The following is a 16,505-nucleotide window of genomic DNA, read 5'->3' as shown; positions in this document are numbered from 1 at the left end:
TAATTAAAACCCATGAAATTTATTTGCCCTTTTGTCCCGGTTATAAACCCATTTAAATTATGTCCCTATCACAATGTTTGGCGCCAATATTTTATTTGGAAATAAAGGTGCATTTTTTTCAGTTTTGCGTCCATCCCTAATTACAAGCCCATAGTTTATAAAGTAACAGTGTTGTACCCTCCTGACATAAATATTTAAAAAGTTCAGTCCCTAAGGTAACTATTTATGTATTTTTTTTAATTGTAAATTTTTTAATTTTTTTTTCATTACAAAAAAAATAAATAAAATGGGGAGTGTGGGAGGTAATGAGTTAATTTTTTGTGTATAACTAAGGGCCGGTTCACACGGACGGCAGGCGGCGTTGAGGCGGCCAGGAAGTCGCGTCGTCCTGTGACGTCCCGTTCGGTGGCGGCGGTACAGAGATCGTCGCGATCGGCGTTTCTCGTCCCCGCAGGGGGACATGAAGCCGCGCCGGCTAGCCGTCCCTGGACGTTGCATGCGGCTTCTAGGGACGGCCGAAACGATGCGTTTAATCGGGATCAGAACGCCGCGTTTATGCAATCGACGGTAATCGACGGTATACGCGCAATGCTAAACGCTCCTATTCACTTGAATGGGAGAGTTTAGCCGATGGGTCCCGAACGCTTGACGGTAGACGCCGCCAAGCACCGGCCCTTAGGGCCGGTTCACACGGACGCTTGGCGGCGTCTACCGTCAAGCGTTCGGGACCCATCGGCTAAACTCTCCCATTCAAGTGAATAGGAGCATTTAGCATTGCGCGGTTACCGTCGATTACAGTCGATTGCATAAACGCGGCGTTCTGATCCCGATTTAACGCATCGTTTCGGCCGTCCCTAGAAGCCGCATGCAACGTCCAGGGACGGCTAGCCGGCGCGGCTTCATGTCCCCCTGCGGGGACGAGAAACGCCGATCGCGACGATCTCTGTACCGCCGCCACCGAACGGGACGTCACAGGACGACGCGACTTCCTGGCCGCCTCAACGCCGCCTGCCGTCCGTGTGAACCGGCCCTTATTCATTTGTGTTTGAAAAATGTTTAGGGTGTAGTTTTACTATTTGGCCACAAGATGGCAACAGTAACTTTTTGTCTAATGCGACCTCCAAGCGTCCTTCCGGACGCTCGGAGGAAGTATAAGGAGGCTGGACACGTGAGTTTTTTTTCACAATGATCGCGCTGCCCATCGGAGAGCAGCAGATCATTCAGGGCTTAGATCAACAAACGGGAATGGATTTTCCCGTTCATTGATCTCCGGGCGAGCGGGCGGCGGCGTGTTTACGAGCGGGAGCAGGGGCAGCAGCGGGAGCGTGGAAAGTACGGATTTCTCCGTCCCTGGGGGTTAAAGGATGGAAAAAGGGACGGAGAAATTCGTACGGGCGGGGGTAGAGTGGTTAATTACATTTATATTATAAGTAGGGATGGCCAATGAGATGCAAATCATTTTGAGTTGATGCAGCATAATGCAAATTTAGGCCTCTTTTCCTTAACCACTTGCCGACCAGGGCTGTATTGGCTGATCTGTGCTGCGTGGGCTCTCCAGCCCGCAGCACAGATCAGTATTATGCCAGGTCGATCAGACTTCCCCCCCCTTTTTTCCCCACTAGGGGGATGTCCTGCCAGGGGGGTCTAATCGCCGCTGGCCATCTGCGTTTTGCGGGGGGGGCTCCTCAAAGCCCCCCTCCGCAGCCATTTCCGCCCTCTACCTCCTTACCTCCCTCCCTCTCTCCGTAATGCGCAGGACGGAGTTCCGTCCTGCGCATTGAAGGATAGGCTTCCGCCTATCAGATGCCGGCGATCCCCGGCCAATCAGAGGCCGGGGATCGCCGATCTGCCTTACGGCGCTGCTGCGCAGCAGCGCCGTATGTTGTAAACAGCGGGGATTTCTTCCCCGCGTGCTTACATTTTGCCGGAGAGCCGCGATCGGCGGCTCTCCGGCTGTTCACGGAGACACCCTCCGTGAACTGACATGGAAAGGCCGCTCTATCGAGCGGCCGTTTCCATGGTAACCCGCAGACGACCAGTTTACGCCGATCGGCGTTAGCTGGTCGTCAAGAGGTTAAACTGTTGTTAGGCAGTGAAATGCCTCTCAAACTCTCACAACTGCTCACTGCTGCCTGGTAACTGCTCGCTGCTGCCTGGTAACTGCTCGCTGCTGCCTGGTAACTGCTCGCTGCTGCCTGGTAACTGCTCGCTGCTGCCTGGTAACTGCTCGCTGCTGCCTGGTAACTGCTCGCTTAGCCCACAGCTCAACAGTTTGTGGAAAACAGGCCAAACTCTCACAACTGCCTGGTAACTACTTGCTGAGCACACAGTTCAACAGTCCATTGAAAAGAGGCCTTATGCAGCTTGAACACTGGCCAATCAAATCCTGCTGAGGTAAAATACCAAATGTGATTTACTTTTATAGGTCCATTTTCAAGTTTGCATACAAAATTTGCATGATCCTGCATCAACTCGAAATTATCTCATTTCCCAACCCTACCGGTAATTGTAAGGTGCTGATAATTTGACAAATCAACAGCTCCCATACCTGATTAGGCCCTGCAAAGTTCCAGTTTCAGCCCCTGCAGTCAGGTTGATGTGGAACCAAAATTTGCAGTTTGAATTTAAGGCTCATCACTAGTCAGAATAGAGATCTCAGAGAACAGGACACTGACTCAATAAAAGCACAGTATAGCATTTCCATGTGGCAGGACTCAGCGTGCTTGCATGGTACAGAACAGACGGTGGCAGGGCTTCTTTCTGTACAGTAACAGTGTGGCACTCGCATTGTGTTATGCCACGTCAAGCCTTGATGCTGTAAGTCACATGGGAGGGGGTGACATGTGGAAGCGTTACCTGCCAGATTGTTTCCTACAAGCATCAGGAACTCAGGAGGATGTACTGGCACACACTGCAGTACTACCTATTGCTGCTTCCCATCCGCAGCCACAAGCTCTATTCTTGCCTCAGACAGGAAGTGTATTCATGTTCCATACTGATACAGATGCACTGCCTGTGAGTGTGACTGTGCACGGGGCACACTGTAGACTTCCTTGTGCAGAATAATCATGTGTGATAACGTTAAGGGAGAGTGTACGCTATGTACTGACAAACCCACACTGACGTCTTCTGTGCAACTACAGCAAACTGAACAGGTTTGGCCAATTGAAATCCCCATACAGACTAAAGCCTGGTACACACATTCAATTTTAATTGGCTGATCACTGATCAGTTTTACTACCTCCAACATCACTTTGGCTGTCAAATCTGATGTCCATACAGCCAGCCCAGCCAATGATTGGTAAATCAAAACTGGATGTTTGTATCACACGTATGAGGAGTGAGGGGTCACTCAACAATTCGGGGACAAGAATGTACAGATGCATCACTAGCCTCTGGGCAGGCAAAGCTTTCTGTTGCTATGCAGGGGAATAGAAGGTCTGTACAGTCATTGGTGTGGAGTAGGGTGTCCTCCATGCACTAGGATGTGCAGAGTGGACAGAGCATGTGCCTCAGCTGGAACTAGTTGGAGCTGTGCACGGTGCATACAGCTGCAGCCATGAGGCCTCCTTCACAATGGAAAAGGTGAATTCACAGCCTGTCCCCCTATCTCCTGCACTGGCCAGGTGCTTAATGGGTAACCCCCCCCCCCATGTAGTTACACCTGAGCACAGCTGCAGTAGTGCTCAGACACGACATGTCACAGACCTTTGCCGTTGGGTAACACCACCATGTCTGAGGCCTGGAACCCACTACAAAGCGCTATCGCTGATCTGAATCGCTACCATTTTTTTTAGTAAGCAATGTCATGAGCATTTTCTGGCTATTTTGGTAGCGATTTTAAAAAGGGTAAGATATTTGCCAGCAATTGTATAGCGATTAGCGGTTTTAATTGATATGTCCTTTCAATTTGAATTTTTTTTACAGTGTGCAGTAATCGAAAAATGTTAGAAAAACACTCTGTATAGCGATTAATGAGCAATTAAGCCAGCGTTTATATACTTTACATTGCAGAAACGCTAACATTTAAAACGGTAACATTTAAAACTGCTACATGTCCTGCGATTGTGAATTTGTTAATCGCTCCAGTGGAATTTGGCCCATCCATTAACATTAGCTGAGCGTTTAGGGAAATCACTAGGCGTTTTGAATCGCTCAAAATGTTTTAATCTAGTGTGTTCCAGCCCTAAGGCCTCTTTTCCACAGACAGTTGATAGGCAGTGAAATGCCTCTCAAACGCTCACAACTGCTTGCTGCTGCCTGGTAACTGCTCACTGAGCACAGAGTTAAAGGCCTCCTTTCCACGAACTGTTGCTAGGCAGTGAAATGCCTCTCAAACTCTCTCAAGTCTCAACTGCTCACTTCTGCCTGGTAACTGCTTGCTGAGCACACAGCTCAACAGTTCTTGGAAAAGAGTCAAACTCTCCATGGAAAAGAGGCCTGCCTCTTTTGCATGGACTGTTGAGCTGTGTGCTCAGGCAGCAGAGAGCAGTTGTGAGTTTAAAGAGAACCCGAGGTGGGAATTACTTTTACTATTGGGGCACAGAGGCTGGTTGTGCGCACTAAGACCAGCCTCTGTTGCCCCATCGTGTGTCTCCATGTCCCCCCTGCTCGCCGCTATACCCCCCGCATTGCTGGCGACACGCAGCGTGTCGCCAGCTCAATGTTTACCTTGCGCTGTCAGTCAGCGCTGCTCCCCTGCCTCCTCCGCATCGGCGCACCCGCCCGTGTCCCTTCCCTCCCGCTGATAGGAGGGAAGTGACGCGGCGGGTGGCGCCGATGCGGAGGAGGCGGGGGAGCGGCGCTGACTGACAGCGCAAGGTAAACATTGAGCTGGCGACACAGCCAGCAATGCGGGGGGTATAGCGGCGAGCAGGGGGGACATGGAGGCACACGATGGGGCAACAGAGGCTGGTCTTAGTGCGCACAACCAGCCTCTGTGCCCCAATAGTAAAAGTAATTCCCACCTCGGGTTCTCTTTAAGAGGCATTTCACTGCCTATCAAGTCCGTGGAAGGGGCCTAAAGAAGCCATGCAGTTTGTCACGTCTCAGGTACACTTTAAGGGCCCTTTTAAAGAGTTCCGTCGCAATGGACAATATCATTGCATGATAACGTGGTAAACTGGCATTTTCAAATGAATGCCTTCTCTTGACATCAATGTAAAAGTACAAAACAATTGCTTCTTCTGGCTGATGTCAGATAAAGCAAAAAATCCCCAGCAATGGAATTACAGAAAAGACAAGCAATGCTACCCAACAAAGCAGGCCTTCCTGCAAGCAGCATTTTTCAAAGCTGATATTTTAAAATCAGTGTAGTATAGGCAGTGTACAGTAGTAAAGAGATCCAGTAACATCTTACCTGCACATCTCATGCAAACTCCCTCAGCCCATCAGCAGCAGCTCCACCCCACACAGGGAAAAGCACAGCTGACTCAGCAGATTTCTCTTTGGGATCAGCTGCCACAGATCAGTTATCAACCGAGATAAAGAGCTAGAGAAAAACAACAACAAAGTTTCTATACTATACAGATTCATTTTTATGTACAAACATTTATTTGCAATGAAGCAGTCCACAGCCCCATGTCTGTATTAGGCCCAATTCACACTACAGCGTTTTGCCGCAATTTTGGCAAAACGCTCAAACGCTAGCGCATTTTAAAAGTGCTAGCGTAATGAAACCCTATGGGCCCGTTCTTACTTGGGCGATTTAGCGCTAATCGCTGAAAATTGCCCAAAAACGTCATAGACGTCGTGACATCAGAGGGTGTCACGATCCACCCCTCAGCGCTGCCTGGCACTGATTGGCCAGGCTGCGCAAGGGGTCTGGGGGGGGGGGGGCTGCGCGGCACGGCGGCGATCAGAAGTTACACGCAGCTAGCAAAGTGCTAGCTGCGTGTAACAAAAAAAAATTATGCAAATCGGCCCACCAGGGCCTGAGAAATCCTCCTGCGCGATATACCCCGAGCTCAGCTCGGGATTATCGCTCAGGAGGTTAAAGCTCTTTTTGGCCTGGTGCACACCAGAGGAGTTTTTCTGAGCGTTTTGAGTTTTTGAAACCTCCTGCTAATGTTATCCTATGTGTCTATGCACACTGGAGCAATGAGGTTTTGTAAAAAAAAAAACATAGCATTACATTGGGAAGAGCTTTTGAAACCTCTAGCGTTTGGGGAGCTTTTCTGGTGTGTCTCAGCCCTAAATGTTGTCAAGATAAAGCTGATTATGGCTATCTTTTTATCTAGACAACATAAAGATACGTACACATGTCTGATTTTTTCGAACGACTTGTCGTTCAAACTGGTCGTTTGAACGACTGTTGGACGTGTGTACATTAGACTGATAGCAGCAGTTTTGATTGATCCGGTGGATCCGTGGACATAGGCCTCTGTTCCCTGGACTGTTCAGCAGTTACCAGGCAGCAGTAAGCAGTTGTGAGAGTTTGAGAGGCATTTCACTGCCTATCAACAATCCATGGAAAAGAGGCCTACCGTAAATGTTGTTCAAACAACAGTTAGGTGCGACATGTTGTTTGAAAGTCTATTAGTTTGACACTAAAGGCCCATACACACAGGCTACAACTGTTGCTGGAAACACATGGCGCACGCATGTTGCAGCGACAGGTCCTTCGTGTGTATGAGGCACGCGCAAGGAACTGTTGCTAATCAGAGCTGTCGCCAGGCGATTGACTTGGCCAATCGCCGGCAACAGCTGTTGCAGGAACCGTTGCTAGTCTCAAGTCGGTGCATGCTAATCTCTAGCAACTCTTGTGAGTCCAACAGTTTGTTGAACCTGCGACAGAAGTTGCTGAGCAACAGTTTCCGCTATGTTGCAGACAGGTTGTTGCCGCGTGTATACAATCATTGCTTGTATACAACTGTCGTTGCTGGAGACTTTCAACTGTGGCTTGTCTCCATGCAACTGCAGACATCCGTGCCTCATGTGTATGTAGCTTAAAGCCCATACACACGCTCAACAGCGGTCTTTTATGCAGCACAATTATCAAACAACTTTTGTTGAGAAACAAATTGAACAACCAATTGCTTGCTATTGTTCATACAACTCACGTCAATATAAACTGTTGAATTGACGACTTAACAGTTGTGTGAACAATAGCAAGCAACTTTTTGGGGGTCTGTTCAACTTGTTTCACAACAAAAGTTGTTTGATAATTGTGGTGCATAAAAGACCGCTGTTGAGCGTGTGTATGGGGCTTAATAGCCATTCTAACAACAAGTCGTTTGATCAGTCATTTAATCTAGTTCATTGTTCTATCCAGTTTATTGTCCATTATCAAGTTGGTTAAAGGACATGTAAATAAGGTAAATTAGCATATCAAACGACTTGTTGGTCAGTGTGTACATGATGTCTGACCAACTTGTTGTTTGAACTTCAAGTCGTTCAAATGACCAGTTTAAACGACAATCAGGCGTAAAGTTGGGTGTGTGTACACACCATAAAAAGAGCTTTAATACAGATGTGGTGCTGCGGACTGCTTCATTGGGAGCTTCTGACCCCTGAGGATCGCGGGACCTACTCTGCTTTGCACACATCCCTGTAAACATTTATTTGAATAATTACATTTAGGGCCAGTGCACACCAAAAAATGCGATTCTAGGCATGTGCCTAGCGATTTTCTAAACATGCCTAGTGATTTTTGGAGCGTTTTTTTTTATATTTTGTTACAGTAGAGCGGGAACTGAACAGCTTCTGTAACAAAAACGCTTGGAAAAATTGCTCTGATCTAGCGCTTTTCAGAGCGATTTTTCACTTTCCTATACTTAACATTCTGGCAGAAACGCCTCAGAAATCAGCAGAAATGCTGCAGGACCCTCGTTTGGGAGAAAATCACATGGATCTGGTGTACTCCATCCCATTCAAATACATTAGCCAAGTGCCTTTTCAAAGCACTGGCGTATTTAAAAGCGCTCAGAAGTGCTCTTTGTGTGCACCAGCCCTGAGAACCCGTTTCCACTAGTGTGGTGTGATTTCTTTGTGGAAAACGCATAACCAAATTTGCATGCGGATGCGAATTTGAATGCGTTTGTATGCAAATTTTCATGCAAAAGCGCATGCACTTTCGTGTATTTTTGTAAGTATTCGTTTTTAACCATGTCAATGCCTGTGTGCTTTTACATTGATTTTACACGAAAACGTATGTGAATTCGCATGGAAAATTCGCATAGTGAAAACGCAATTTGAATTCCTATTAAATACATTACATGCGAATTGCAAGCGGTGTGTGCGGTGTGCGAATTCTGATGGCTCTGCTGTGCAGATTTTTCCTGCACAGCAAAATGTGGAAACAGGCCCATTTACATGCAGAAAACGCATGTGAATTCGTACTAGTGGAAACGGGCCCTAAAGGTGCGTACACACATGCGACTATAGTCGTTTGATACGATCGTTCCCCGATCATTTCAAACGCCGATCATTTAAAAAGAAGCAGCCAACTACCATTAAGTCTAATGACGGACGAGCTAGATTGTTAAAAACGTACGATCTAGCTTGGCGGATTTTTTCCAACGACGATCGTTTGCAAAAGTAGTACATCGTTGGAAACCATTGTTCGTACTAAGCTTGACATGCGCATTTCGCTATTTCTCCATGGAACTTTTCATTTTTATGCGCAAGCACAATAGTTGCTTTACGTGATGTAACGTTCATTCTAGCGATCAGGTGTAACACACCTTTAAAAACTAACTTTACCTAGGTCGTTCTTTCGTCAATTAAAAGTTTGTTGGTCGTTCACAACGAACGATCGTTGTCGTGTGTACGTAGCTTTACTCTTGAAAGGCAGTAGCACATTTTCCAGTGCACAGCTGACCTCCTGTGCAGTCATATCCCCAAAGCATTACAGATCAGCATTAAATGTGTTATGGTTTTATCGTGTATGAGACATGGAATTAGGGGTGGCTGATCTGGAACTTTGCACGGGAATAAACAGGTTTGTACAGTTTCCTCCCAACTGTCATTTTTTCAGGGGGAGAGTCCTTGTTTTGGAACCCAATTCCTCCAAGATGTCCGTTCTTTTGGTCTGACGTAGGGCTGGGACCCACTATGAGCGCTCTGCGGGAATTGCAAAGCTCCCGAGATTTACTAAATCAATGAAGTCCCAAGATTTCACAGTGATTCCCAGAGCGGTTGCGATTTGGCCACTGTAGCCAGTGACACGATGGCTCCCAAATTGATGCAAGCAGTGTTTTTCAATCGCTCTCCGATGGCAACGCTGCTAGTGGGACCACGCCCATTGGGGTCCACTGAAGTAGCGCTTTGCCAATCCTGGCGATCAGCAAGCGCTGTAAAATTGCACCTAGTGTGCCCCAGCCTTTCGAGAGCTGAATGAATTTCTGTATTTATTAACTAAGAAAAGTTTATAGTGTGCAAAACCTAATATCCAACATCCACATTATTGTATTATTGTCTGTTTTGAAATCCTACAGAAAAGAACGTACTGATGACCGAATGCGCCAATGTGATCTGAAACCGTAAGTTGAATTTTAAGGTAATCTCAGTCGGGACTGATGAGTCGCCTTTAGCGCTCATTCACACTGGGTAATGCATGCACGAACGAGATTGTGCGTGTGTTGCAATGCATGGAAGCGCATGTCGCAACATGCTAAATTGCATGTCAGCTGTTTCCACGCCAATAAAAAAAAATCTAGGAAAATGCGTGTGTCGCACACTAGGATGCTCCTGTAATCGTGTAGCGCACGAGATTGTACCAGAGGGTTTGCAGGATAGAGTTAGACCTGCAGAGAACCTTTTAACAGATCGGTTTCTTCCTAAATGGAAGGCTAAGATGAAAGAAAGGAGTTTGGAGAATATGCAGATGGTCATTGATGAAGAAAAGGCACAACTGTGTGAGCTTAACTCAGCAGTTGATGAAAGTGTCAAAAATCTTAATCAACATCAAGACCATCCAGACTTTAAGAAACTAAACGACTCTTTGAGGACTTATATAGAGAAATTACAAGAGAACGTTAAAAGAACCAAATCCCAGAAATTTCAGAAATATCGAGAAAAATGGGATGAAGATACTGCCTTTGACCCCACGACTCCATATAATAGAAGAGGTAGATCTAGGAGTCGTGGTAGGATGGGCCCTAGAAGACCCCAGAGTAAACCCAACAGCCCTCCAGGTTCCCCTAACAGTTAAAAATCAGTCTCTTTTGAAAAAACAAAAAAAGGATATGCATAAAAAGAAGGAACTCCATAAAATAGATAATAGGCCCAATGATAATGACAAAAATAGGGTCCACACATCTACCTCCAAGGGGGCAAAAAACGGGGATCAGACAGAAGTCTCGGACTCGAGTGGGGAGGAGGACATCAGACAGACTTGCAGTCGGTCCAGCCGCCAGCAGCTATTGAGCAATTCCCAAAACAAATGACAAATAATATTATTAATTTATCCGATTTTGTCCTCGAATCCAGACATGTAAGTCTCCTCGAGAGAGGACTGAGCTTTGTCCCAACTGCTTTGGGGGACGAATTTATTGTATATAAAGATATTGTTCTATTCTTGAGGAGACTTCTTTTAAAATTAATGTTTGGAAATTCTTGTGAACAATCCCGGATGACACAAAGCTCCTTAATCCCATCTGTTATTGACAAAGAGGGCTATAGTTGAGCTAGAATCTTTAAAGGATGAGCTCGGTGGCTGTCGTGTGAAGCGGGTGGGCCCTCCTTCACCAGTCTTAAACCGAGATCTAAATTTATGCCCTTGACCACCACTAATAAATACGTCTTGGTGTTTCTTGAGCTGGTAGAGAATGACCTTAGAGGAGTGAATTGGAGTATTGCCCCCCCTGTCCAGTATATCTCCATGGATGAGAGAAAAGCACTTCAGGAGTTACGGGATGCTCCAAAGCTGATAATCAAACCAAGTGACAAGGGGGGCAATGTTGTCCTTTTGAGAGAGGACTATTACCTCGGGGAAATTAGATGGCAGCTTTCAGACTCCGAGACGTATAGGAAGTTGAAACATAATCCCTTTGAAACAATCAAGAGAAATCTCAACTTGTTGCTGGATTCTGGACGCGATCAGGGGGTACTGACAAAAGATGAGTGGGAATATCTTGTGATTTCTGAATACACAATTCCCACTATTAACATACTACCAAAAGTACATAAAAACCCAGTCAGTCCCCCTGGTCGCCCCATAATTTCAGCAATCAATGGTCCCCTGGAGAGAGTTGGGAGGTTTGTTGATCTCAAATTGAAGGATATTGTTGTTCATCTGCCCTCCTATGTACGCGACACCACTGAAGTTCTTAGGACTCTGGAGGAGGTCGTGGTGCCCCCCCCCCCCCCCCCCCCCCCCCGTCTCCCTCCTCGTAGGGATCGATGTGGAGTCGCTGTACACCTCGATCCCGCATGAGAAGGGAGTCGGGGCCACACGCTTTTTTCTTCGAGATGCATATCCTGGATATCGTTGCCACAATGAGTTTGTGGCTGAGCTGCTGGAGTTCATCCTTGGGTTTAACTGCTTTTTGTTCGATGGGCTTTTTTACCATCAGATTCGGGGTACATCCATGGGGGCAGCGTGTGCTCCTGCCTATGCTAATTTACATCTAGGCTATTGGGAACGTAAGGTGGTGTATCAACATCCACTTTGGCAGGAGCACGCCCCCCTGTGGATAAGATATATAGACGACATCATGATGGTGTGGACAGGTAGCTTGGGGGAACTTCAATCATTTCTCATGGACCTGAATGATAACTCATTCAACATCAAGCTCACCTATGATATGAGCAATGTTGGATTGAACTTTTTGGACCTGAGAATAAATATCTTTGAAAATAGGTTGGTCCCCTCAAGCTATAGAAAGCCAACAGCTGGCAACACTGTCCTACATGCCACAAGTTGTCATCCCCAATGTCAAATCAGATCTATCCCTGTGGGTGAGTTCCAGCGCCTAAGAAGGAATTGTGGGTCTGGTGAGACCTTTTCCAGGGAATCAAAAGAGATGTACCTCCGGTTTAGGGAGAGAGGCTATTCTCATAAAATCTTGAAAAAGGCCCTCAAGAGATCTTGGTCCCTTGATAGGGGCCAACTGCTCTGCCCCAGACGGGGGAGAGATTTGGAGGGTAATGATGGGGAAAAGGGGGCTGTCCTCAGAATCCCCACTCCTTATGGTAGCCACTGGGAATCTCTTAGAGAAATTTTTACAAAACACTGGCCAGTTCTAACGACCTCGGAGGATATAAAAGCCATAGTTGGCGAATATCCACATTTGGCCGCAAAAAGGGCTGTGTCTTTGAGAGATCACCTAGTTCAAAGCGAATATATAAGAAGTACTACTACTACATGTCTTGGAAAATCTATTCCCAGGGGCATGTACCGTTGTGGGGGTTGTCAGGTGTGCCCCTTGGTAGATCGAACCGCATCCTTTAGTAATTCCCTTGGCCAGAGAACTTATAGGATAGAATCCTTCATCAATTGCGCAACTGAAGGAGTTGTGTATATACTCACCTGTCCTTGCGGCTTGCACTATATTGGCAAAACAACGCGCCCTTTGAGGGCAAGGATAGGTGAGCATGTGTGCAATGCAAGAGATGAAGACTACACAACTCCTCTTGCACAACACTATAAAGAATTTCATGGAGGTGACCTTTTTGGTTCAAAGATCAATGGAATCTATAAACTTAACATTTCTTCCCGTAGAGGTGACTTTGACAGGATTCTCAAGCAGAAGGAGTGCAGCTGGATCTTTAAGCTTCGCACCTTGGTCCCCACAGGACATAATGTAGACTTTGGATTGCAATGCTTTCTATAAAGCATCTGCAACTAGCTGTACTGTCTCTCTGCTTGGGACCTGCCTTGGTCTTTAAATAAATAAATAAATAAGTTTACGGATAGGGGCCCATATGTAGAATCTCCTGGTTGCTCTCCTTTTTGATACCCTCTAAGGATTTTACCTGCTCTGTGGTGGGACTCGAGAGAAAGAAACTATGGAATCACCATGAAATATCTGCGGATTCCCCAGTATCATTGACGTTTGGCATACGGAAGTTTTTCCCTTGCTGCCTATGTCGGCGCTCTGCGTTTTCTCTGTATATTTTCCGTATTAAATTCCGTATATAGCTAGCCAATCCCAGTTCGCCCTGTGGGTCGAGCTAGAGCGAATCGTGTATTTAACTTACCCGTCAGCCATGACTTGACCACACCCTGAGGAAGCGCGCATGCGTAAAACCGGTCGGTGGGCGGAGCTTGAGAACCAGTAATCCACCCAATGTAAACTGTGCTGGCAAACTGCTACGCGGAAGTATCCGCGCTGAAAAGATCCCTACACACGGAGGACATCTACACCACCGAGCGGGCTGGCGTCCCGCAGTCATTTGCACAACAGGCTGCTCAGCACTTGTTTCGGCATGGACTCTTGGACTCTACACCGCTGCGGACATGAGGAGAGGTGAATACGGGCAGGCTATGGAAATGTGAGTTGAATGCCATATGGACTGACTGCATTGCGCGGCTGTTAAGCTAATACTGTCCTTTCCCACAAATTGTTTGTTGGACATCTGCAGTCCCAGTCGTTTCTCTGCTGCTGCTGCTTGCTCCTTCAACTGCTAGCCCCTGCCTCTGCTACTCTTGCTGGATATATGCTTGATCAACCAGTGAGTCTGCGAATGGGACTCGCCTTGTGCTGTGGAAATTGTCCAGCACGTGGGACAGAACTTCCCTGTAATATTTCAAGCTGTTTTAACTGACTGTCTGTGTAAGGTGGATTGTCCTCCCATTGCTACGAGTAGGATCGATATATTGCACCAGTGTTCTCCCCAGGCTCTTTTAGCCGGGTGCTCCACCCGGCTAGTTTTGGTGACCACCCGGCTGTCATCGGCTCACCTCCTCCTATGCTGTAAGCATAGTTGCTCACAGAAGCACCGGCCCTGCATTCCCTCCTCTCGCCCACCCGGCTACTTTTTCATGCCACCCGGCTACTTTTTCATGCCACCCGGCTGGAAAACATTTCTGGGGAGAACACTGTGCATGTTTAGGCATAGCGGGATAGGGTCCTCGCTCCTTGGACTTTTGGGTTTTATTGGTGGGTGGGTGGGTTTTCTTGTGGTGTGTCTGACATCCAATTTCTTATATCTTTTTACCAATTTCGATAATAAAGTGAAGATTTTTGTACCATTTATACAACCTGCCTAGTTTTGCTCATATCTCGCTTATTGCACATTTCCCCTTTTTTATTTAATAGCGCACGAGAATGTACACTACAGTGTACATAGTAACATGAAAGTCTATAGACTCTCGTGCTACCTGCGTTGCGGACAGCACCACACATACATGTGAATGAGCCCTTTAGATGAGTATGCACATAAGATAAAAATCTTTGCAAACTGAGGAATTCATCTGCCGCAGAAGTTTGTCAGGAAGGTCTGAAAAACTAACTGTCCACGCAAAAATGCTTTCATAGTCTATTTACTGCCTTCATTTTCATACACGCAATGTGCATACAAAGGTTAGGAAATATCTGGAGATCTCATACACACCTTGTTTGACAAACAATCATCTGCAGATCATCTCCACCGGGATGGATCTGAAAGATTGAGAGATACATATCTGTTGTCTGTATCTTTAGTGAACAATTTTTTTTTTACAAAGATTGTGTATGAGCTTTAATTTTCCAAAAACTTTTATCTTGTGTGTGTGTGTGTGTTCCCCTTTAAAATGCAGGGAATCGGGGTCACAATCTCTCTTTGGCCTGGAACCCACTATAAATAGCAAATCGCTAGTACAGTCGCTAGCATTTTTAATAAGTGATTTGTAAGCGATTTCATGAGCGTTTTCCGGCGCTTTTGAGACCGATTTTAAAAAGTGTAAGCTTTTTGCCAGCGATTGTGTAGCGATTTGCGATTTTAATTCTGATTGGTCCTTTCTATGTATCATAATTTTATTTACAGTTTGCAATCGCACTCAAATCGCTATGTGTAGCGATTCATGAGTGATTTGCCAGCGCTTCAGTACATTACATTAAAGCGCAAATGCTTTCAAAATGCTGCATGTCCTGCGATTGCGATTTTGCTAATCGCAGTCGCTACTGTGGAATTTGTTACATTTCTTTACATTGACAGAGCGTTTAGGGAAAGCGCTAGCGATTCAAAGCGCTCCCCAAACGCTCAAGTGGGTTCCAGCCCTAAATGATCCCTAGTGGGTCCCAGACCTAATGCTACGTACACACATGCGACTACGATCGTTCGTTGTTAACGACGAACGATCTTTTAATTGACGAAAGAACGACCGGAGTAAAGTTAGTTCTAAAAAGTGTGTAACGATCACATCGTTAGAACGAACGTTACACCACGTAAAAGCACTCAATGCGCCTGCGCATAAAATTGTAAAGTTCCCTGGAGAAAAAGTGAAATGCGCATGTCCAGCCTGGTACAAACGATCGTTTCCAACGATGTACTACTTTTGCAAACGATCGTCGTTGGTTAAAATCCGCCGAGACAGAACTTTCGGTACTTATCCGTTAGCCGGGTGCATCCGGCAGGTGGCGCTTATTACTATTCCCCCTCCAGGCCGACATGGATAGTAGGGAAAGATGTAACTCTGGTGGAGTTTTGTCGCCACCTAGAGGATGCGCCCGGCTAACGGATAAGTACCGAACTTTCTTTTGTAGCGATTTGGCTCGTTCGTCGTTAGACTTAATAGTCGGTGGTTCGTTTTTTGTAACGATCGTCGTTGGTAAAGATCGGGGAACGATCGTTACAAACGACTATAGTCGCATGTGTGTACGCACCTTTAGGCATAGCTAGTAAAATGCAGAACTATGCAAATTTAGGCAGCTTGAAATTGAACCAATAGAATGCCTCCTCGGCTCCACTTGATTGGTCCATATTTATGCTGTGTAAAGCGATTTGAAATGTCCAACAAACGACAGATTTTGCCCTATCAGATGCCAATTGTTGGGAAGAATGTAGCCAAACAACAAATAATGAGCGACTAATATCAGGCATTTTGCAGCATGTGTGAGGGCCCTTTTCCACAGGCAGCTGAGCTGTGCACCTAATGAGCAGTTATCAAGCAGCAGCAAGCAGTTTAGGGTGGGAACACACTAGGCAGTGCAGGAAAAGGAGTGTTTTGCTTCATATGCATTTGTGCATTTTTAGTGCATCTTCTTTGCTTTTGTGTTTTTTTTCCCCTGCACATGAGTTTTTTGCCTTTGTGTGCGTTTTAATGCGTTTGCTTTTCGCGTAGATAAATCGCATATGCGTTTTGTGTGCATTTTGCATGCTTTTTTCGTGTTTCATACAAATCACTATAAAGTCAACAGGAAGCAGAAATAAATCATTAGACTTTAAAAAAAAAAAAAAAACACTTCTGCGTCACCAATGACTTTCATTATGTGCGTTTTAGTTGTGTTTTGGAAAAATATGCAGCAAGACCATTGTGTTTAAAAATGTACATTGCAGAACGCACACGTGTTTTTTTCATGCAGCCCATTGACTTGCATTATGTGTTTTCTGCAACACTAGCGTTTATGCCTAGTGTGTTC

This window comes from Hyperolius riggenbachi, chromosome 12 (genome assembly GCF_040937935.1).
Source record: "Hyperolius riggenbachi isolate aHypRig1 chromosome 12, aHypRig1.pri, whole genome shotgun sequence".
Lineage (NCBI taxonomy): Eukaryota > Metazoa > Chordata > Amphibia > Anura > Hyperoliidae > Hyperolius > Hyperolius riggenbachi.
The sequence above is the reverse complement of the archived record's forward strand: the minus strand, read 5'-3'. Positions refer to the sequence as shown.